The sequence below is a fragment of the Pezoporus flaviventris genome, unplaced genomic scaffold, assembly GCF_033815535.1.
Source record: "Pezoporus flaviventris isolate CSIRO_AGI_PZ_B2104156 unplaced genomic scaffold, CSIRO_AGI_Pfla_v1 ptg000083l, whole genome shotgun sequence".
Lineage (NCBI taxonomy): Eukaryota > Metazoa > Chordata > Aves > Psittaciformes > Psittacidae > Pezoporus > Pezoporus flaviventris.
Window position 1 is genome coordinate 4,544,544 of NW_026892631.1, and position 23,985 is coordinate 4,568,528.

General features: G+C 44.1%; 1 protein-coding gene across 3 annotated transcripts in view; it reads left to right on the forward strand.

Moving 5' to 3' along the window:
- Positions 1 to 23,985, forward strand: part of STUM (stum, mechanosensory transduction mediator homolog) — a 42,739-nt gene that overhangs the window by 5,671 nt on the left and 13,083 nt on the right. The window lies entirely within an intron of this gene.

Here is a 23,985-nt window from a genome sequence, read left to right on the forward strand (position 1 = left end):
ATAACTCACTTGGCTGATCAGATTGAACAGGCACTCGACAATCTTGCCAGCACAGGGTAGTCTGGAATATTTTTGTGCCACGAAGTGTCTGGACCATCTAAAATGACAAACAAGCTTGAAAAAGATCAGAAGTGGTTCTCAGATAATTTGTGATCAGAATAAATGCCAAATTATCTCAAGTTTGTGGCTCCTTGGTTGCGACAACTCCAGCTTTGTATGTGATCAGCAGAAAAACAAGCAGGTTTTATCTCTGCTGAGGGATCTGGCGTGCTCCCTCGGTTTTAATCCAGTGTCCAATGGCACCATGCCCTGATGTGTTTTAGGAAAAAAAAAAGCTGCTTTCTGCTTTGTGGCTCCATTTTATTAGCCCATACTTGCCTGAATACTTAATATAGTCTATTCTTGTTCCCTTTCCTATGTTTTACACTGAATCTCTTCCTTGACTTTATCCACTTAGCCGTAATAGTCACATATGTACCAGCCATCATCCTCCCATAGCTCATTCTTGACTGCAGTCTCTATCACAGTTGAAATATTTAGTACTGTTTATGCCCTTTGGTCAGTATTTGCTCGTCATTCCTAGTTGGTAGAAGTCAGCTGTTGAGCTCTACTTGCATTTACAGTGACTTCTTGGTTCATTTAGCTGTCAAGCTGTGCACCAGCCCAGTGCTGCTGCTTTTCCATTGCTGCCACACCAACTTAAATGCAAACAAGTTTCTCTTCCCTCCCTCATACCTTCTGTTTCCATCAAAACAGAAGACAAAAGAAATGGCCAGTGACATTTTTCGCTGGGTTTTGTTCACTGCTTGTCATCGAAGCAGTTCTGTGGAGGTATTCATTACTTAACGAATACGTAAGGAGATGGAGTTTGCTCAGCATCTTGCAGTCCTCTTTGCCATTTAATGCAATTTGGACAAAGGTACTTGAAGATTTAGAGCGAAAGTGGGAGCAGGCAGGAGAGATGAGCTGTTAAATGGCCAAGTAAACCAACTGAATTTTAAGGAGTCTGGAATGCTGTTCCAGAAGAAGGTTGTGATGTGGAGAAAAATAAAGAATCAAGCCCAGAAGGAGAAAAGTCCATTCACTGATAATTGGTGAGAATGCCAAAGCACTGAAACTTCTTGCAGTAAGAGAGAAAAGGAGTGAAAGGATTCGAAGATGAAAGTGCATTTTGGCTGGTCTGGATTGCAGGATGGGCTGAATTGTTCTGCTGTGAATCAGTGGGTGTCAGAGGTGTACAAAGTGGTGAAGCACAGTTGCCTGCAGCAGTTTGCAGGCAACAAACTTTATCTCTGCTCTGTAGCGGTTGTGTTCAGGATAGGCAAGGGAGGAGCAGGAAGCAGAAACGAGGTTCCTCAGGCTCTTCCTTAGCCGTCAAATCCCATGAACACAAATACAACCATAGCAGCTGGCAAAAAGAACAAGGGTGAATTTTAGACTGTATACAATTTTGTATTCTGTGGAGAAAGGAGTGATTGGATACTGAAGGGATTCTAAGTTAGTCCCTAAGTTTGAAAAAGGGACTGGAATGTGCAATTAATTTATGAAAACTTTGATTCAGAGGTAACCTGGAAAAGAGAGAAGGAAAAGAGCTTTCTTCTTTTCTTACTTTCTATGAGATATTAATGTCAATCTGTCACATAACATTCTGTTGTCTTTGGACTTGTCTTCATTTTAGAAGTCTGCATTTAAAGTTACACAGTTGCAGTACTGCAGTGGATGTATATAGGCTTGGTTGTAGCACTGTGCAAAGATGCTAGTCAATGGAGATAGAACAGGATAGAATAGTTCAGTTGGAAGGTACTTAACAACGATCGCCTAGTCCAACTGCCTGTCCACTTCAAAGCTGACCAAAAGCATGTTAGGGGCATTGTCCAAATGCCTCTTGAACACTGAAAGGCTTGGGGCATCGACCACCTCTCTAGGAAGCCTGTTCCAGTGTCTGACCACCCTCTTGGTGAAGAAACGTTTCCTCATGTCCAGTCTAAACCTCCCCTGGTGCAGCTTTGAACCATTCCCACATGTCCTATTTCTGAGTACCGGGGAGCAGGGCTCAGCACCTCCCTCTCCACTTCCCCTCCTGAAGGAGCTGTAGAGAATGATGAGGTCACCCCTCAGCCTCCCTTTCTCCAAACTAGATAAACCCAGGATCCTCAGTCCCCCCTCCCAGGACATCCTTCCAGCCTGTATCTGAAAGAAGGTAAACCAGTGCTTGGGATGTTTTTAGCATGAAGGTTCTGGCAAACCTTACTGACACTTATCAGTGCCTTACACAAGTTCTGCTGGAAGTTACTGCTCCGGCAGCAAGGGAAGCAGAAGGGAATGCTCACCTCTGCTGCAGCTATTGCAGTTCACAGCCCAGCATCTTGCTTGAAACTGCAGTTTGAGCTCATTTGCCTTTCAGATGCTGCTCTGTGAACTAGAGCACTTGTGGTGTGATGCGCGCTTAAGGAAGCTGGTGTGGCAGCCATAACAGAGCTGATGTGTTCCGCAGCAGAGAGCTGCATCACACAGCAACCTTAGACATCATTGAATACAAGCCAGATGCAGGACGTGACATCAACATGGGCCTCACGTGAGAAAGAAAAGTTTGTGTCGGTCAGCTTGCTTTAGGGATTCAAGGAATATAAACCCTGGGTTTCCCTAATTCTGCTGAAGATTGGGAATTTTTCATAAAGCGAAGGAGTTAATTCCTCTTCCCAGGTTTTTTGAGCATTTGTGTTAACTAGGAGCTCCAAAAGGAAAATATTGTAAAAGCCTGAGAAAAATCACATGCAGTTCTACGTGGCTATATTTCACTTGTTGAGTCCCAAATGTTTTAGATTTACTAGGTTTCATTCGGTGTAGAGTCAAGGAAAAAATAAGTAGAACAGAATATTTGATTTAAAATACTCATTTCCACAGGCTGTTTTTTCTCCATCTTACCACTTTAGATGGAGTTAGAAGCTGCTCCCACCCTCCTTCCTCCTTATTTTAAAGTCCTTATAATAAAGGCAGTTCAAAGCTCAGTTTTTCCATTCCAAGTGAGTTACAGGCCAAGCAATTTCTACTTGATAGACCCTCAAGAGGTCTAGCAATGCAGTCCTGACTCCAACCACATTTGGTGTTTCCTTAGAACCCTGTCCCCTGAGGCTCTTGATTACATGAGAATCTTTGCTTTTAAGAAGAGGAAGAAAAATGAACTCTCATGGCTTTGGAGCAGGATTTGAAGACATGATCCTGTCTCAAGAAAAGGGAGGCAAATGGAGGGGGAAGGAAAGCTTCGGAGAACCTGATTAATGATGTTTCAGCACTATTATACTGAGCAATAATGACGGCAATATTATACTGAGCTTTAAAATAGAAGCAGATACGTTGCTAACTAATCTACAACTCTGCCAGACTAGACCAACCCATGCACACTTACGTCTTTGAGCATATGATCGTGAAATACCCAGACTAGTAAATATAAATGAGATGGTTGATGAAAGCTGATTGCTAATACGCTAACTTAGAAGTTCCAGTATAAGCATAGAATCATAGAATGGTTAGGGTTGGAAAGGACCTTAAGATCATCCAGTTCCAATCCCCCTGCCATGGGCAGGGACACCTCACACTAAACCATCTCACCCAAGGCTCTGTCCAACCTGGTCTTGAACACTGCCAGGGATGGAACATTCACAACCTCCCTGGGCAACCCATTCCAGTGCCTCACCACCCTCACAGGAAAGAATTTCTTCCTTATATCTAATCTAAATCTCTGTTGCATACCCAAGGGATATTCATGGTCAAATCTTGCTAGAGGGAAGAGTGAATACAATCAATAGAGAAGCTCTTGAGACATAATTGTGTTCACCACAGGGGCTCAACCTGTACCACATGTCTAACTTGAGTAGCAATGCTTATACAAGGAACTGCACGGGGCACCAAGACTGCCATCTTTGTGAACATGAATTTAAATCTATCACAGCTAATTATTCATCATCTCACCATCTTGCCATTTGTCAAGGCTGAGCTCTTAGTGTGCCACAAGCGCTGATGAGTATTTACACAACACCTAAAAGTGCCCTGAGTTTGTGGGCAGTGATTTTGTCCGGTATACACAAGCAAGTTTGTAAAGGATGCAAAACCTGGATGGTCAAATTAACCCTGAGATTGTGTTGGAAAAAAATTAACTCCTTCAAAATAAGAATGTTGTTTTCATAGAGTGTTTGTACGTATTTAGGTAAGCCCTTGAAGAAGTGAGATGTTAATGAAGATTTAATAAACTAGATTATAATGAGCCACTGCTAGGAGTTTACTATGTTAAAAAGTTGAGTCATTTTACAAAGTATGAATCATAATATTTATACAAAATATTTTACCTGAAACAAAATAAGCCCAGTGATACATTAGTATAACACTGTCCAGCTGAAACAGTTTTGCTGTTTCAAGTTTAGAATATGTATTTATTTGTATGTATTCATCTATTACACATACCCAGATGGTGAGGTGGGATCTTGGGTTTAAATAATTTCTTCCTTATGTAGGTAGGTAACCATTTGTTGTATGTTTTTCAAAGGCATTCATAAAAGAATGGATTTTAGGTTTCATAAATGGTTTTGTTAATTTGCTATTTTTATAATACTTGCAAGACCTCCTCTGTTGCCATGACAATTTGATTTCCATAAACATGGTTTTTTGTGTGCGTGAATATCCAACATTGTATTTTCTATGCTGTGCTGGGAGGAGATGGCAACTTGATACCATAGGAATCACTATGCAGAGAGGTTCATACAGTCAGGCCTCTTTCACTGACACTGGTCAAGACTCGATTCTTTATAGTAAGAAAAATAAGCCCTTGGATCGAGGTTTATATATTTGTATTTCCTGTAAATTAAGAGACTATTTTTCCATGTCTCCTTGTAAACATGGGTTTGGAGTCAGGAAGTTTTCAGTTGCCTTTCCACTGAAAATTGCTTCCAAGAATCTGAAGACTAAATTCTAGCCAAGAGTATGGCTGGACCTCCTTGGATCTACATATACAAAAGAGTTGTAAGGGCATACAACTCATTGTCCTGCAACCCGGTGTGGGTTTTGTGGTGGGAGGGGTTCACAGGAGATTCAGGCCTGTGAGAAAGTGGGTGAAAATGGAGATGTGTGAGGTGCAACAAGAACAAAATCCTTTCTAGCAGTGGGATCATCTCCACACCTTCCTTTTGTCTTTGTGAAACGATTGCAACAAACCAGCCTTGTTTCCAAACCCATTTGCACCAGAGTGATTATTGAGTAGCCTGTTGAAAGGAGTAGCTACATTGGTTTTGATGTAGACATTTGGGTTAGTGCAGATTCTGTGGGTTGGCCATTAAATTATCTTCCTTGATCTATTTAATTGTGAAAGCATTGCCGTATCTTCCTGTCTGTACTACCAGGATAATGGTTTTGCTATGTGTCTCTTTCCTTTCGCTGTGCACCTGGCAAACCAATCAATAATAGAGAAGGCTTAGCAGGGGGTTTAGAAAACCAATCATAGGGTCATAGAATGGTTTGGGTTGGAAAGGACCTTAAGATCATCAAGTTCCAACCCCCTGCCATGGGCAGGGACACCTCATACTAAACCATGTCACCCAAGGCTCTGTTCAACCTGGCCTTGAACACTGCCAGGGATGGAGCATTCACCACTTCTTTAGGCAACCCATTCCAGTGCCTCGTCACCCTCACAGTAAAGAATTTCTTCCTTATATCCAACCTGAACTTTCCCTGTTTTAGTTTAAATCCCTTACTCCTTGTCCTATCACTACAGTCCCTAATGAAGAGTCCCTCCCCAGCATCCCTATAGGCCCCCTTCAGATACTGGAAGGCTGCTATGAGGTCTCCACGCAGCCTTCTCTTCTCCAGGCTGAACAGCCCCAACTTTCTCAGCCTGTCTTCATACAGGAGGTGCTCCAGTCCCCTGATCATCCTCATGGCCTCCTCTGGACTTGCTCCAACAGCTCCATGCCCTTCTTACATTGAGGACACAAGAACTGCACACAGTGCTGCAAGTGGGGTCTCATGAGAGCAGAGTAATACTATTTTTTAAATAACCCCAATATTTAAGACTCAGCATCATGAGGTTTTTTTCCTCCTACTGAAATTCTATTGTGGCTACAGAGGGCTGGTGGGATGGTTCCTTGTCTTGTGTAAAAGAGAAAAGAGCACAGAAGCTACAATCACTGGCAATTGTGAATACAGAAACGTTCTTTTGTTTTCCCTTTTAAAATCCACAAGGTAGTTTTATACATTGACTTGCATCCGAGTACTTATTTCACTCAGCCCTCTGCGCCTCCCACACATCCCACAGAAACAGCATTCAAATGGATCCTCCTTTGAAGCTGACTCCCTGAGGTGATCTAACTTTCGTCTTACTTCCATTGGTCAGCTGTACCCAGTGACCTGATTTCTGTGCGTTGAGACCCAGTCCCTTATACTGTGTACTGCCACAGAAGGCCCACATTCATTCGCACCCATGTGGCAGAGGTGTACGTAGCTGCACAAGTGCAAAGCAGAGCTTGGAGCAAGCCATGAGTGTGAATAGAAGAACTGGGAGGACTCTTGTGTTCAGCCGTTAGCCATTCTGTGTCTTGATCCAAATAACTCCTTACACACAAGGGTTCCAACAGGCAAATTCTCATTTCCATAAGTTAAGCCTCAGTATTCCCGCTTCGCATGGTAGATTTGGCAAACATAGTTAAAAGTAAGATCTCTCTGTGCTGTTGAACGTTAGTAAAAGATTCAAAGCTGACAATGAATACAAGATCTTTTTTTCTGTGTATTAGCTAAATATGGTATACATGGTACAATTGAAAATCTGGCACATGTGTTTGTATGATCTGATCTCAGATCGGTGCTTACAATCCACTAGATGTTCTTTCAGTGCTCATTTAGTCTGTGTGCCAAGGCAGACTTGGTCAGAGAGGATGTCCGCTTTCTAGCTGCTCTGTGGACTCCAGGTCACATTGCTGGGAGCAACAAACAGTCATTTGAACTAGTGCAAATCAGATACAAAACCTTCCCATGTCAAGCTAAACCCACTTATCAGAACTGAGAATCCACAATGTGCAGCAGTGTGATGTTGAGCCTCTAGGATTTTTAATTCTTCTAACATTGAGCTAGCCCCTTGAGCCTGTTCCTGTTGAGTATGACTGTGAAGAACTGAGCTCTTACATTGCACTTAAAACCAGGGAAGACTCTTCCTATGTTGCAGTACCAAGTTGGACTTCCCAAATCAGCCAGCAACCAATCTGAGGCTGTTGCATCACAAAACTTACTCTGCTTTCTCCTTTACAAGTGAGGTTGTTTTAAATATTTATGACACTTCACACACTACTAAATGTTCTTTAGCATGCTTAGGAACAGGAATGATACATAAATGACACAAGACCTTATTTCAGTGACTGTGATATAAGTCTTCCCTGAGAAGTCCTCTCTACTGGTGTGACAAGTGCCAAGTAGGTACTTCAGCAGGGTAAGTCCTATTACAGTACAGAAACATGAAGGAAGAGTTATGTCACACATTTAGAGTGTTTACAGTCTGAATGGAGAAGTCAGAGGAAGTCACCTGCTGCAGATTGTTCAGGAAGTTAGTGGCAGAACCAGCAAGAGAATCTACATGGACACGTAGTCCATTCAGTCCCTCAAATCCCACAGCCATACTTTAGCTTCCATTGATCTCTTCCAAGGAAGATGTTTTTAATGAACTGCCTCCATCACTCTTGCACTTTGTGTTCAACAGGAAGCAAGGTGGTATCTGTGCCATGCGTTAGTGAAAAAGCAATGAATAAGTAGGATGGACGAGGCAGTCGGTAGTTCGGATGGGCTGGTTACCCCCTCACGGGATCCTATGATCTGCTTTATGCCTGTGAATGCTACACGCTGTCTTGTATGAAGGGAACTTCAGCATGTTTTAGTTAGTACATGGCAAAAGACCCCAAAGCCAAACAAGCACAGATGCACCCTAGAGTTGCCATTTAAAAGAACACCAATTTGTACTGTGCCTTGTAGTTTAGTATTAACAGATATTTGCAGTAAGTAGGTTCCACTGTGTTCCTGCTTGTTTATGCCACGATTGTGTGCAAAATGAGGCCTGTGGCCTTAAAATGTACCATTTTAAAATGCATTATACAGTTGTGTAGGTGACCATGGCACTGTACAGGCAGAAGAATGGTTCCTGCCCCAGAAGGTTGCGATATAAATGTAGCCCCAAGAGTCAGATCTGATTTAAAAGAAATCTTAATAAAACCCCACAATACAGTGTAATGAAAAGAAAAATACTTCCTTGAGTTGTATGTTTAAAGGCAGAGTTTTAAAGGCACAGCTGGGACTTGTTTCTTAGCAACAGGGCTCATCTAAGCCATACAAACACTGTCATGTTGGAAAAAGATACCCTCAAGAAAGGCAGTATGAAAGGAGCTAGAAACATCAAATTTAGATGTCTTCCTGCTGTTGCAGGAGCATTTCATCAGCACTGAAAAGCCTTCAGGCAACAACCAAGGTAATTTTGATCTACTGTAGTGATTAGAACAAAACCCTTGTCTTTACTGCTCTTTCTCAGCATGGAATAATGGCAGAGGTATCAAGTTATGTGCATTGGTATTACAGAGATGGCATAAACCATAGTTTAGGTCCCATCTTCCTTGTGTATCCACATAACAACACAGCTGCAGTCTACACCGAGGGTATGGAAGTCCTGCAGGACAAAGTCCTTGCTCTGTTGCAGCTCGTGCTGTATCCAGTACTAGATGTTTCAGAGGAAGACCTTTAATGAGCAGAGTTGACTGCAGTAACTTACGAAATGCTAAGATGAAGGGAGAACTAGATAAAGGGCTGCTGTTGGTTAGTATGGACATTAGGAAAGAAGTATCAGTATGTTCAAAACAGAAGAGAAAAATACATGCAGAATTATTTGCATATGTAGAAGAAATATTGAAGGGTTATAAATAGTTTCGGGCCAGACGTTTGAGAGGGATAAGAACCATGTTCATGTTCTCTCCCTGCTGAGCAGTTTGGCTCAGCTGTTAAATCTTCACTAACTGGAACATAAAAAGCACTTTTCCAATAGCCTTGTATCGCCTTAATCCCAGATCTAAAATGTGATGTTTCACACAGATACCATGAATGGTGCAGGCTATGCCTGTCTTACATGATTTGCCACTAGGCTAGCAATGATGATACTGAACTCTTCCACAGCACCAGACAGGTTCTGCTTTGTACAGCCAACTAATGTGTCAGCAAAAGCTCCAGCACCTTCTCCTATTACTCCTTTCTTCCTTAAGGTATGCTCCGATTTAGGGACTGCTACCCCACAAGTTGTGACTGCATCCCTCTTTTGTAGTAGCCTTTGACCTTTCTTCTATGTGTATTTTGATCAATATTAGTTCAATTAGTAGCAGTGAGAGTTGATCACACTGTCTTTGCTTCTTCCAGTCCTCTTCCCATTCTCATCCCACCCCAAATCTGATCTTACCTTCTGTCAGATAGGCAAATAGAAGAGCAAGTTCCACATGACTCATAGCTACTAGCATATGCACTGGCTTGAAGCATCCTGCTGCCAAACACACCACCTCTGAGGTAAGGCATGGTGGGCTTTGTGCAAGGCATCATTCAGCCAGAAGGCTGAACACAATCCCGATGGCAGCTCAGGTTAGTCCAGTGCCCCCAAGAGCAGAGGAAGAGTTATGGGGGAGCTTAAGCAACAATATTCATTCTACCTTTGCAGGCACAGGTTGGTTTTGAGGCTCTTTGCACAAAGAGCAGGGTGATCTGTGGATCTTGAGCTTAAACTTCCCTTCTTGCCATCATCTTTCCTTGCAAGGAGTCACCACAGGACAGTGGTTCCAGTTTTAGAGCACAGTATGATCATTACAGGCTTCAGATCCTACAGTAGGCCCTTCCACACTGTCCTAATCACTTTAATCTGAGATAGAGACATGTAGTTTGCTATGGATGGCTTTGATGCGTCAGTGTTAGTGGTCCTGTTCCAATCCAGTGCCGAGGAAAGCAGTAAGATGCAGCTGCTTTGTGGCGTGGTCCTAGTGCATTGACAACTTTGGATTTTGGATGGAATAGATATTTTTCTTTAGAAAACACTAAGTGTAAAATTTAAGGTAATTTTTCATGATTGCATCTGGTTCAACAAATGTTCCTTTAAATGACAATAACAGGCTTCTGCTATCAGATTGTTCTGTGTAGCAGTCAGCTAAAAATACATGCTGATTTTTTTTGCCATTGCAGGCACAATAAAAGATGGCAGGATAGCGCTAATGTGTCAGATTGTTGCTTTTGTACAATACTGTACTAGGAATCTTATTTTGTAAAATGTGAGGGAAGAAAATTGCTCAATTTTTGAGTAAAATGAAAGAAAAATTAATTATTTTAGCTAGAAATGTGGGATTATTTGATGTTTAAGTGTAGGAAGCTGTAATAACTGTAGAAATAAACTTCAGGCGCCTATAGGAATTAGCATAGAAGAGTAAGGAACTGCTAAGCAGGAAGAGAACATTGTGGTATATAGCAGTATATCAGTGTTCAAAGAGTGGATCATTTCAGAGAGCACACAGTACCCCAATGCTTTAAGGGGGGGAAGCATGAACTCGCCATGGTTTGTGCTAGTGAATAGCTGTGTCTCTGCCACTACTTACTGACTTTGGGCAGGTGAAAGCATAGCCTTATGTTATTTGGTGGTTAGAACTGCAGATACCTATGTGTGTAAGAAGTATTTGACCTATTGATTAGTCTCAAAAGAGTACAGTCACACAGCAGTGATTTAGCTGATCTAGCCTTTATAAATTCTAAACATGGATGGGGACATTTAACTGTGTAAGTTGCTGCAACAAGTTACCTTGTGCCAGGAACTACAACAGATCCCCAACTCGGGTGTGGAGGTTGAGTTGCAGGGTGTATATAGGTAACAGGAACTGATGTTCATCAGCTCCAGAAGTCTTGGAATAGAGAGCATTTGATACGGTGTGCAAAGGGAAATTCTGGCTGGAGAATAGGCTACAGTGATTGAAATGAATGTAAGGAAAGAAGAACATGGAACTTGTTGACTTGAAAGAGAAAAGGAAAAAGTATTTGAGGTGACCAGAATGCATGGGAAAACGAGAGGGAGGAATTCAATATGTAATTCTCCTCCTTCTCTTCACTTGCGAGCCTGATTGATGAGAAGGTGGTTGGTGGTGTCAGTGAGAAGCATTCACTATGCAAGGGAATGGAGTTTGACTTTGCCATCTTTGCTAAGACAAAAGAATGTTCAAGCAGAAATAACAGAAGGACTAGGCAGGACATGGGAAAAGTGTCCTGAAGATACACAGGAGCTGAGTCACTGGTATAGAAATAGAGATGGCACACGAAGGCTCGTGTGTGGATGGAGTTTGAAGAAGGCATGGTATGGAAAGAACAGAAAACGGGGAAGGGAGTTGGGGAAGCTCAGTCTGTGCTTCTGAAATAGGAAGAGAAAGATGTAAAGCAGGGTGAGAGATACGGAGGACATGATAGGAGAGAGAAATACAGAGGTCCCAGCACTCACACAGGCTCTTTGCTGAAACCATTGTCACTAAGGTCTGCAGAGGGGACTGAAGACTCATCTGCAAAAGAGAAGAAAATCGAGGTAATGTTGCAACATCTGCAGGACAGAGGGAGGGAGGAAGGCGGTTGGGGTTAGCTGGGGACAAGTGGAGCTGCAGGACTGACACAACTCTGCCGAAGTAGGAGACTTACAAGAGGCCTGTTTCTGTAGTGGGGTAAAGTGTAAATCTCACCTTTGTTTCAGCTATGCAGTCCCATAAACTGAATTCACATCACAGTGAATGTATGTGTCACAAGCAAACAGTGATAGAGTAAATCCAGAAATGAGCTTAAACCTCAGCTATGAGAAGCCATGGAGTTAGAGGAGCTGGATAAGTACTCTCCCAGCTATACAGCTTTCAGGCACACAACAAGGCGGGAGAGCCTGTCAGCGTGACCAGGCACTGTGGTCCTGCTCACATGGGGAGCAAGGAGAGCAGCCACACTGCCTGCTGCATGGAGCAGAACCTGTTCCTTACACAGCACAGACTTGCCAAGAGGTTAGGAAAGTGCAAGCATGCATATAGGATTGATTTCCTGCAATTTCTAGCTCTCCTTGAATACGTATCCATGCAATTCATGTTGGCCCTGTTCAAGTTCACGTTTTAGTTTGATTCAGGCTCGCACTGAGCAGCAGGCATGGACCGTTCACCACAGCCTGTTACTACTATTCAAAAGAATAGTCTTTCTGCTGTTTGTACTGAACTGCTGCCAAGATCAGGTTAGACCTGATGAGCCAAATTAATCCCCAGTGTAACTCTGTAGCACTCAATGGATTTATGACAGAGATTAATCTGGGCCCAATATAGACATGGCATTTGGCAGAAGGAAAAGAACAACAAGAGCGATAAATAAAGTTTAGATGGATGGGCCTTCAGCTGTGCCTGCCCTTTCAAGAAGGGTTTTCCTTCTGTGCCCACCCCATCTTTCCAAGGAGATGTGTTCCTCTGCCTTCCCCGCTGCTTGCCCCACAGTCCTGAACCAAAGGAGCCTCACAAGGTGCAGGCGGCAGTCCTTGGTGGCCTAGAGGTTATGGAGCTTTTTGAGTCACTCCAGAGACTTTTAAGAGAGTAGATGATACCAGTTCAGGGGAAGATATGGCAGAAGTAGCCTTGGGAATATTTAAGAATGGCAGGATGAGCTATTTGGAACAGGGAGACCCTTCCGGGGTTCATACATTGCCTACCACATTGAGGTCCTGGCTGGCATGCAAATAGCAAATACAGATTCCCTTTCCTCGGCATGCTTGGTACCCTCCCCAGAAACCAGCCCTTTTTAGAGAACACCATAGAAAACTGGTAAAGAACTCAGGTGAACCCTTTAGCATTTACATAAGGGCTTCCAGCAGTGTTGCATAGAAGAGTTGAATCATTTAACCATTATCCCTAACCTGAGTGTAACTTATTCAACATGGGAATTATATAAAAGAACCACAGGCAGGATGAAACTGATAATTTCCAGTTTCTCATTGTATAACACTTTCCCTGGTGCATCTCACTCAGTATAAATCTTCTGTAACCTCTGAATAATGGTGTCCTTGACTCACTGTATAATAGGGGTATTACTTTTCATATTTCACTCAGAATAATTGCATGCTATATTGTGATGTGGGGAACTTGGTTCTTTGTGATACCTACAAACAAATGCATATGCATTTTTGTCTAATGCTCACCAGTAGATAAATATTGGAACTCATTCAGTAAAGGGAAGATCTGTCCTGTAGCAGAAGTTAAGTGTAAATCAGCTTCTATTTCCTGAAAATTGGGAATGCAGGAACTCCTAGAGACATGGTGTGCAGGGAGCATTCAGATGCAAAGACCACATGTAAAATCTCACAAGCACATTTACTTGGCTCTGCAGAAGCTGGACCTTGCTGGACACAGCTGTCCAAGAAGCATTTACCTGGCTCCTGAACATGACCCTGTATTCATCTGTGTTTCTGACCTGCTCAACTAAGCTGTGCTGTTTGCTTTAGCTTTGCTTTCAGACAAAAGAGGACTAGACCCTGCAGAAATAATGATTCTTATCCAAGTCAATATTTCTTTTGCATTTAAAGAAAGCCCACACTTTATATAAGGCACCATTTCCTCTTAGTACAAAGGTATCTCCCGTCAGAGGCTGGCTGAGCTGTTTGAGATGAGCGAGCATGCATGCACTCAGAGGGGCAAGTGTCAAAGTGGGGGGAGCTGTTGACGTGAAGTTCACCTGTTTTGGCACGATCAGCAACTCAGACATGCTTTCTGCTTGGGTGTACTGATTGCTATGAGAGTAGTTGCACCTGATCTCTTAAGAACCAGAACAGCTCTTCACAATCAAATTGAAAAAATCATGAAGAGCCCTGTGTTCAAGTTGTGTAGTGGCATGGCTCTGGGAAGAGAAACAGAAAGATTAGCTAAGGCTTGTGTAGAGTAGTTAAAGTTACTGAAATGCCATAGAATGGCTGAGGCTGGAAGAGACGAGAGACTTCTGGAGGTCATCTAGTCCTTCCTCCAAGTGGGTTATACGAGAGCAGGCTGCTCATGTTCTTGTCCACGATATTGTAGGTGCTTGCTGATACAGATACAGTGCAGTAACCTCCATAATCTCCATTTTCTCCACCTAGTAAGAAATTTTCCTTTTAGAAAACAATGATAGCTGGGCTGAATTCATTTGTCTTGGCTGGTGCTCATATTCACAGAATCTGTAAGATCAGGGGTCACTCCAGCCTGCTCTATTTATGGAGCCTGCAGTGGGGCGATGTCAGGCATAAGGTACCACAGCTCATTTCTCTGCTGCCAGCAGCTCATTTCTCCACTGCTTTTGTTGGCCTGCCTGAGGCCTTTCCATGGGGAACCAGAAAGGCTCTAGAAGACTCTAGATCTCCCCATCTTCCTCATAGGAGCAAGATCATAGACAGCAGGTGATGTGTAGAAGCTCATTCTGGCTATATGCTTCACCTCTACAATTATAGCTCCCATCTTCCCCACCAAGGAGTCTGGGTTTGTTACAGCCCACATCTGTGTGGTTCATTGTCATCCTCTGTGGTTTTGCCGGACAGGATAGGACATCTTTGTATTCTCCATTAGGTAAACTATGGTGAAATGAGATTGCTTGTTTTCTGTCTGAATCACCTGGAGGTACCAAAGGCAAACTTAAGAGTGTAAAGCATCACCTCCTAAATATTTCAGATGTTATGTACGTAAGTAAAACAGCAGCTTTGCAGAGGGTTGAGTAGATAAAGTGCTTTACTTTTCACCTAAGAAAGAATAATGCTTTTGTGAAAACTATCCTTTAAAAGCAAGACCTGGTCACTATCTGACTTACAGTAGCACTGAACAGAAGGGATGTAGCCCCATCATGTTAGGTGCATGAAAGATACTAAATTACCCAAGACAAGACTAGCTAAATAGGGGAAAAAAAGACTTGAAATTAGTGGTGCTAGCACCTTAATAATGTTACTCTGGCACTGCAAGAAGAAAGTCACCACTTAAGAGTTATTTATCAAGCAGCTGTAAAGCTAGGACTGAATTCTGGTCTCCCAAAACATATTCCAGACTCCCAGGTGCAGCACCACACCTCTGGGCTACCAAGTGTAACTGTCATGTCCCCTTTAAGTCCTGCTTGAGACACTTGGGCTCAAAATGCATGCACTGATATATCTTGGGTTAAAAAAGAAAGGTATTTTTTAGTCTCCTGCACATTTATCTCTGTACATTTGCCATGGGTTTGTTTTACATTCCTATGCTAACTTAAAAGATAGCTTGTACTTTGGGGTGATTTTGGAGGCTGATGCGCTTTATTACTCTTCCATTTCAGTTGTCTTGATCTGTAGCAAAACCTAATTGCTCTGCATCCCCATCTAACTGTCTAATAAGGTTAATCCTGTTTTGTGTCTTGATAGTGCCTAATTAAGATAACTTGTCTTCACAGTTAAGGACTCCAGGGTATTAGAGCAAGCTCAGATTCACCGCTCTGTGAATCTCAGTAGTTAATCTATCCTTCCACAAGCAGAGCAAATGCAGTTTGGTAGCTTCAAAGGGCTAAAAATTCATTGCAAGGCAGTGATCAGAAAGACAGACAAGCTGCAGACCTCACCTTGAGCTGTGGCTGCCTGTCTGAATGCAGACAGATAAAGCAGGAGAAAGAACCTTACGTTGCCCTTAGCCTGCTGCTTTCCTTCTGCTGAAGAAGGGCACCCTGAAATGGGTACTAATAGCGCTTAATTATATGTGGGAAGGCAGCAGCAGGAAAACAGATGAGCATTTGATCTGGCTTCGCCCAGCAGAACACCGAGTGCCTTTGTGAGCCCTTCACTAAAGGTGGGGGTTGAGACTGGAAGGTCACACACACCCTCTTCCCACTCTGTACCCCACAAAAATGAGTGTTACCGGGTACAGGCAATAAAGAATAAACTTCTGTTCATCATTATATAATTGGCAAGAGCCTTTGTGAAAGTTCTTGAGACTCCATAGCCTTTTCCTGTTTATTTTTCTCCTTCGTGAAGCTCATTTCTGAGAGCCTTTCAGAACTGGAGGTATCAGAAAGCCAAAAAAAGCTTTCCTTACAGGTGGTTTCATGGCCACTCAGAAGCAAAAAGGGACTCTCTGCAGACATTCTGCTCTTGAAGCTTCCAGGTTTGTAAAGTTTGCATGAAAAGCCACATCCCAATTAATTATATATCAACAGCATAAAATGGAATGACTCAAATTTTGTTTCTGGAGGTACATTAAAAAAGCCCCCAGAAAACTGATTTCTGGGGATGCTCGAGAACTGTGAATTAGGATAATAGTCTTAAAAACATGAGATATTTTAGTGGAAGATTCCCATCTCTTTGGTTCTCCTGTCACTTGGATCCTGAGCCCCTGCAGTAGGTAGGTACAGGGCAGCCTGGGACTAAGAGAGGCATGGCTAGCACCCAAGCTGGTGTTCCTGGGTAGCTGGTGCAAGGAGAGGGGAGTACAGGGTGGAATAAGCACCTAGCTTCATTGTAGACTGCGCAAATACAGGAAGTTCTGCATGGCAGGAGACAGCAGAGTGAGACCAGCAAGTAAGATTATTTCCATGGAACATAGCTTTTAATTTGCTGATAAAATTACAGGGTAGCATGAATGCATCCACTTAGGGCAGACGAGCCTATAGCAAAGTGCCCTATGCTGTAAACAGCAGTCATGCCTTATGTTTGTTGTTGTAATTGGAAGCCAATTACATTATTTCTCTCAATGCTCCATACTTAATAAGGATGCCAATTAATTGGACTTCTCTCCTTACTCCATTAGCAAGGAAACAAGTAAGGCTGCAGTGGCTCGGTTCTTTTCATAGCAGCGCCTCTGGCTAGCCGCAGAACAAGGGCATGTCATTTAGGCTCTTTGTTTCCTCTCTGTGTCATGCAGACAGCCTGTGGCCTGCTTCATAGCAAACATCTATCTTACAAGTTGCAGAGTACTACTGAGAACCATATTAGCTTTAACCAAGCTAGTCTAGCTGCAGGAAAGAAGCAAGCCACATTAGTCTCTGGAGCTCAAGCTGCTAGGCTACTTGTGCCTAAAGGATGACTTCTGTACATTCAGCAAAGTGTTTATATCTCTATAGCATGACACTCAACAAGGCAGGTGTAGTGAACAGCTACAGTTCTACTTGGACAGGCAGGGATGCTCAAGTGACCCAAACAGGAGCCGGAACAGGTTAGGAAGGAAGATGGCTGTTGGTGAGGTGCTAGCATTACATCAGGAAGAAGCTGGGAAGGGGTGACAAATTGCTTTGTGTTCAGAGAGTTAACCCGTGTGTCAGCTAAGGTAAGTGGTAAAGAATTTATCATAGAATGGTTTGGGTTGGGAGGGACCTTAAAGCTCATCCAGTTCCACCCCCCTCCCATGGGCAGGGACACCTTCCACTAGACCAGGTTGTCCTGGCAGAAGTCTGAGGTCTGCTCCACTACCATATGTTACGCAGTGGGGCCCTGCATCACCATTCAGCAGCAGAACTTCTCCAACCTCAAATACTTCAAGCACACCCTTAATTTGAAGCACAAAGTCAACAGAATTAAACCCTAGGGCCGGATTGAAAAACTTCACCCAATGATTGTGGAATGTCTGGCAGTGGAACAAGCTGTGCTGCAGTCTCACTATTTATGGGTGGCTGTTTTTAAGTGTTCAAAACATTGCAGAGTAAAAATAATGCCAATGGCTCCATATATAATTAAAGCATTAGTAAGTCACTTCACCTTCACGCAACCCCTCTGTGTAATTTGAAATTTCACTGTGTATTTTTAGCTGTGAAAGTTTATTGCAGTCAGGTTTTAAAGTTTGTGTTAAAAAGCTGCGTTTTCAGAAGAGTTAACTTTCTAAAGCATTAAATAGGAGGAAAAGTCTCATTTTTGATGCAAAGGCAGTGCTATCTTACTTGCTCGTGGGCCGCCTTGTGTAGATGCTACATAAACATCACCAAGTCTGTTCTGACCACATGACACAAGCCTACTAATAACAAACAGATGCAGAGCTCAGTGCTGGAGCTGCAGTGATGTACTAAAGCAGTTGTGATCAGTCATGGGCATATAACGCTTTGGAACATGCTGGACTTCTTTCCACATGCATAGGGAAAACAGAAAGCTGATCTTAAACACAGTCTGCCTTCTGTAGACTTGGGAGTTGGAACAAATCCTGCGGAGACAAGAACCGCAAGAAGCAGCTGTGGTTTTTTGCCCATAGTGAAGCCAGTAGGACTGTACAGAGCCAGAACTCACTTTGAACGTCCTTCCGATATGGAAGGGGAAAACAAAACCAGTGTCCTGGCAGGAGCTAAACAAAGCATTTTTAATAGCAGGCCATGGAGGAAAATTCGTGAGCTACTCTCCATGGCAACATCTAGGTTCTGTCACGTTTGCTGCCTCCACTCTCTCCTCCTTCCCTTTCTCTTCTCCCTCTCCTACCCTTCGGCTCCTGCTGTTCTTGCCCGAGTCCTGTCCACATTGCTCTCCACGAGACCTGACGTTTGCTTTGCCACCAAGGTGCCTGCACATCACTGGTGTTCCCCCCTCGCAGCAGTGTTTGTTACGTATGGGATTCAGATTTTCAGTTTTAAGAGCTGCTGCCTGGGATGAAGCAAGGCTCCTGTTTTCCAAGCTGTCCACTGCTCCTGCTTTCTTCCCTCTCAAATCACTAAAGCCACCTATCCACCCCCTTGCAGTGTATTTGGCAGGGGTAGGCTTTAGTCTGTATGGACACTGGGATGGGAAAGAGAGCTTTGCCAATGGCTATTTAATTAATCTTTAGCCTAACCCCCAAGCCTTTAAGGTGTTGGTCTAAACCACCAGTATTTCTTAGAGAAAACCAGGTAATTGCACTGAGTCCTAGCTTACTTCCATGGCTGAAATGGGCTACAAGGGGAAGGACATAGGGAACACCATTGACACTCAGGTTGTGCGTCCTCTTGGGTGGGACACCTGAGCCTCGCTGGCACTGCAGCACTACATTGCAGTCTTGTTTCTTGAAATACAACGAGCATAGAGATGACAAGTCCCAGCACCCACTGACAGGTGAATTGTGTGTGTGTAAACGACAGCTGCCGTACCCTGGACTAAACACTGGCCCCAGCCCATAGTAGCAGCACAAGTTCTTCAGGATTCTCCATGTGAGAAGGCCACAGACACTTCAGCTGGATGCTCTGCTCCAGGAGTGCTGCTGTGTGCACCTCTTTTCAAGGGGACCTGTTTGATGAGTGGCTCTGTGTCTTCTGGTGCTTGCTTGGAGTGCCTCTGAGGCAGCTGGGTGGGAATATGCTCTTGGCCAAGGAGCACACCTGGCCATGGAGCCTGGCCCAGGTAATCAGAAGAGGTTAGCTCCCTCAGGGTGACATGCTCCAGCCTCCGCTTTTGCTGCAAACCAGGAGTTCACTGCATGCCTCCTGCCCACAGTCACAGCTCTCAGAGGAAGCTAAGGCCCTGACAAGAGCACTGTATTCAGGCTGTGAGAGCCATAGTAGATCACACACAGATGCATCAAGTATCCTTCTGAAGCAGCCTTTTCTGTCCAGGAAGCTTGGAAAGAAAGCTCCCCTCTCAGAGGGTTTAGGTGGTACATCTGCACTAGCAGGTTCTCTCTGGTGCAGTCTAAGTCCTAGTGAATTCCAGCCAAGCAGAGACTCAAGGCACTGGTGAGGACGCACACTGACCAGAACACTGCCAGGGGCTTGTACTTTGCTGCTGTTTTCTCAAGCAAAGACCCAAGCAATTGCTTTAGACTTCAGCAGACAATCAGTGTTAATGCTTTGCAGCTTCACTTCATTGTGTTGTTAACAGTGCCCTTTTCACAGCCCAGTCCTACCTGCCTAAGCAGAGGGGAAGCCTTTTCTGCATCAGCAAACACCGCTATAGCCCTTTCTTGGGCAAGTTTTAGTACTTCTCTTTCCCTCATCATAACCCAAAGGACTACAGTTTAGCATATGGATTAATGCCAAGGATGGGAGGCTTCCACCACTGAAACAATGCCCTACAGCTCAAATTAGGGTATAAAAGAGTTCACAGCCCTTAGGAACCAACAATGTCTTGACCAATAGATGCCATATATTGACTGAGGAAATAAGTACAACCCTTATCACCTTTCTCACACAGTTTTTCTGACTCAGGCAAGCAAGACCTAGCACATCCACATCTGCCTCGTGTACCTGCCAACACCGGTGACAGCTAATAATCATGTCACTTAAAAAGATTCAAAGGCACATCAGACATGTCCCCACACAGAGCACCCACCTGACACAATACAGCTACACAGGTATATCTCCTCCCCACAAAACACACACGTTAATTACATCCCCCACTGTCGATCCAACAGACTTACTCCCACGGACACCTCAAATCTCATTCCTGTATGCTTACCTGTAGCTTTGCTCCAACTCCTGAGTTATAACATGGCCCTAAATTTCCCTCTGGGAGCAGGAAAGGAAGCACCACACCTCTGCCTTATTCTCAGCACTATATAATGTCCTAAATGATCCCCAAGCTCATGGGAAGAGGAAGGGGTATTTCCCAGCTCCAACCTGTCTCCAGGTTTTTTGTAGGTTAGGGAATCGGGATCATCATCATCATCATCATCATCATCTGCACATGCTGCTGCCCTGACTGTGCTGTTCTTGCACCTGTAGCAGGACAGCTCATCAGACGTGGTTTCCTTGCAGCACAGATGCTTGCTGTTATGAAGTTTCAGGTATCTGATAGTCAGTGGGAGGTCCACTAACCGGTTGTCTGTGTGCTCAAATCACACCTACCCTGTGGCCATCGGTGTCTCGTCTCCCTCTGCTTTGCACCCTGGTTCCAACCACTTCTGATGTTTCTGGGGTGGTGCCATCAGAAGCGTGCTCAGAGCTGGGTCCTGCACATGAACTGTGCCAAGCCCCACGTCTGACTGAAGCTTTTGCTGGAGTGCCCAGGATGGGCTTTCTTGCAAACAACAAAAAGGAGAGGAAAACTTCTCATGCAGCTTAAGATATTCCATAACACAGTCACTGCTGCGCTCAGCATGGAGGAGACTGCTCAGGGCTTGACCTCATGTCTTCTTCCACCCAGGATAAGTGACCCAAACATTGTGACCCAGGAGGGTTCTCTCCAGGGTGTGAGCTTTTCCTCCAAGAGGAACCCCAAACTATTCCTCTTGCACTATTTTGATGTACTCCGTGGGGCCAGGAGTGGGCGATGCTCTTGGGAAGGCCATGCATACATCCATACATCCGCACACATTCCAGCATACACCAGAGAGGAGAACTGGTCCTGCAGGACAACAGACCGGAGAGGAGAGAAATTGTCTCTCTCTTCATAGTGTTATCCTGCAGATAACACGTCCCCTTCATGTTCAATGGGTTAAACTGTTGGAGACAAAAAGCCTTCCATATTTATGGTGTAATCTAAAAATACCCTAATTCTGCTGACAGCAAAAGCAAACACAGGCTCCCAGGGGCTCTCTTTCTTTGCCCAGCCCTGTGTGGATGCCTCAGCTGTCTGACACTGCCCCATGTGAGATGAGATGAGTCAAAAGAGTAAGCTCGGATTCCCATTGCCTCCCAGCCTGGCCCTGAAGCTGCTCCCGAAGCACAGACCTCAGCTCCCGCCCTCCCTGTGCTAATTACTGTGATATAAAATAATCCCAGATTTTACTGTGGTTTGGGTATTTTTCATTGGGAAGATACAAGAAACGCTTGCTATAAATTACTTACACTGGCATATGGGGGCTTTCAGTTTAGATCTGCTTTCAATGTCAGCAGTTTGTGTGTTTGCTGGTTACACTCGCAGCCTGAGACCTTTGGGGGCAGCTGATTTATTTGGCCAGCATCATCCCAGCTGCAGTTTGTATACCAAGTTTATGATTTCCAGGCCATAGCTATTCAAGGGTCTGAATGCTTGGACAGGAGGGGAAATGGTTTGGTGGCCCAGCTCTGACGCAGTCAGGAGCTATCAGCAGATCCAGCTTGCTTGCCTTCCTCCTCCTCCTCTCCACCTCTCTGCTTCCAGATGCAAATGCTTCCATATTCGGCAATGTGTGACTACAGTGGCTTCTTAAGGGGAAAACATCTACCTTGGCAAATGCATTTCAGAGTCTTTCTTCTGCTTCACATTTTAAAGCATATGTGAACTAGAGCAAAAACCCCCTCCTGTTTTATGCCTGCTGGCATGTCTCAAGCCTTGTATTTAAAAATGCCAACACCCTCCCAAAGTTAATCATAGTTAATACAGAAAATGAATTGGCTCCCATGAGTAGGAAAATGGCCTGAAGGGGGAATCGTAAACCAAGGTCCATGGGATTTTAATCCTAATTTTTATGTCAGTTCCCTGTCCAAGGAAGGACCCTCAACTGCTTTGTTTGCTTTATTCCCTTCTGAATGGGACTGGCCGTTAGCTTAGTCACTGTGGTGCTTAGGGGATTAATCAGCTAATTCAGCAGCTCACTAATGATGTAAAAATCTTAAAAGCTTCACTGGAAGGATTTGAAACTGTAGCTTAAGAATTATTGCTCATTTATGGCCTTTTTTTTGGTCATAACATATTGGAAGAGTTAAAAGTAAGGCAAGAGGGAAAGGTTTTCATTCTCATTTCAAAAAGAGACATTCATTTACCATTTGGCAAGATTCTGTATCCTGATGGGAAAATGTAAACACGCAGTCTCTGATCTTGCCTCAATCCATATTTAATCTCAGAGAGTGCTGTGGTGTAACTTTTGCAGACAACGATATCACAAGCATGGGGGAATGTTCCAGGCTTCCTTCTGCTTTGGAGAAACTGTAAGGGAAAAAATATGTGAAGTGGGGCAGAGATCTCACATAAAGCCAAACGGAGGACACAAAAGACATGGAAATCCATGGGAGAAGAGGCTGCCCCTCTCCCTGCCATATAGCTGCCTCCCAGCACCCCAGCAGCGCTCCCCCATTCCCCTCTGCCCTGGTGCTGCTCCAGGTAGCAAAGAGAGCAGGAGGGAGCATAGGAGCAGATGGAGCCAGTGGCAGGAAGATGAATGGGTTTCAGGAGCTGGTGGAGTGTTGGGAAGATGCTGGAGCTGAAGCCTGCAGAGGATGGCGAGATTAAAACCAGGCTGTAGCCAGCCTTCACCAGCATTTCAGCATCTTGATTGCCCGGTATCCTTGTGACCTATTGAAGGCGATAAAGCAATGGAAGAGATTACCTCCTCCACCACCCTGGCAGTGCAGGATGAAGTGGTATTTTGCTCCTAATCAGGTCCTTCTGCTCTTTCTGTCTGGTGAGGTCTTCTAGAAAGGTTTAAACTGAGTGTTGCCTCCCCATCTTCAGTTAAACCAAGGGACTCCCTCCTTCCTCCGAGTTTAACAAGGCGCTTGCGGGGACTGAAGATCGCATGCAGTCACATCTTACAGGGCTTTTGCAGGCTTTCATGCTGTGACAGGAAAAGGGGTAATGCTTGTAGAAACCACTGGACATTGTGCTGCAGGATTTTTAATTCTAGACATTCATTAAAGAAAGCGTTTCACAGAACCAGGCTATCCAGTACAATCCACGTTGCACCTTTGTACCTGCCCTAGCAATACGGTGTTTGTATAAAAACCCCAAAGACAGTTCATAATGTTAAGAAGTGTTGAAATGCATGCATGCATTGTGACTGAACCTCCTGGCCAGCAGCTCTCACACTGTAGGGGTCAGAAACAGTCTCTTCTGTTCTTCACCTGTGTATTTCTGCAGGTTGGTTGTGAGACAGACAAAGCTTCCCCGGGCTGCAGGTTTCGGCTTGCCATGGGCTCAGGACATCACCTGCAAATAGATGATCAGTATATTTGGTACATATAGGAAGAATCTTTGCAAAGGTTGCTGTGGTGTGGATTCCTCCCCTACTTTAACTTCCATACATCAACAAGATCCTTTCATCTGAATTGTCACAGGAAGTCCAAAGGGTGATTGTTATGTTGGTTTCAAGCAGAGCCACAGGCTGCAACACC